A 626-nucleotide genomic window follows, 5' to 3' on the forward strand; every position below is an offset into this window, starting at 1 on the left:
TGGTGCGCTATCTCTCTGATCAATGAGATTCCAACGCCATTCACCAGCTCATTGCATATCTATAGGTCACATTGTCAATACCGTTGATAAATTATAGGATGCGTCTGCAGGTTTCAGTAATTTCAATGTTACTGGGTCTGTGAACCCCGGGGCATTACAAGGGTTCAGGCGCCATACTGCTGCAGTTGCGTGTTGGGTCAGGGGACAGTTTCCAGTGAGTCTCCGAAGGGACATTCGTGCCTTGCAGCCCATATTGCCCCAGAACCTTGTTCTCATCGATTTTCTATGAACATGGTATATCAGTCCTTCCTAGAACAACCTCTCGTTGAGCGTATCACGCGCCCGATCTGTGATCCGGTCCCTTCGGAGACTCCTTGGAAACTGTCCCCTGAGACAACCCGCAACTGCGACGCTATGGCGCCTGCACCCTTGTTTAACTCCCTACTGCCTTACTACTGTCATGAATGCAGCCGCATGCGCACAATATTCGTGATCACCCGGACCTTGGCGCTCATTATTAGCCGTTCCCTGATCTATATGTTGCAACATTATCATCGGTAAAAAGATAAGGTTCACCTAAAGGTTTCAGTAATTTCAGTGTTACTGGGCCTGTCGTGCAGAAACCA

The sequence above is a fragment of the Eimeria mitis genome, genomic scaffold (assembly GCF_000499745.2).
Source record: "Eimeria mitis Houghton genomic scaffold, Emh_scaff2568, whole genome shotgun sequence".
Taxonomy (NCBI): domain Eukaryota; phylum Apicomplexa; class Conoidasida; order Eucoccidiorida; family Eimeriidae; genus Eimeria; species Eimeria mitis.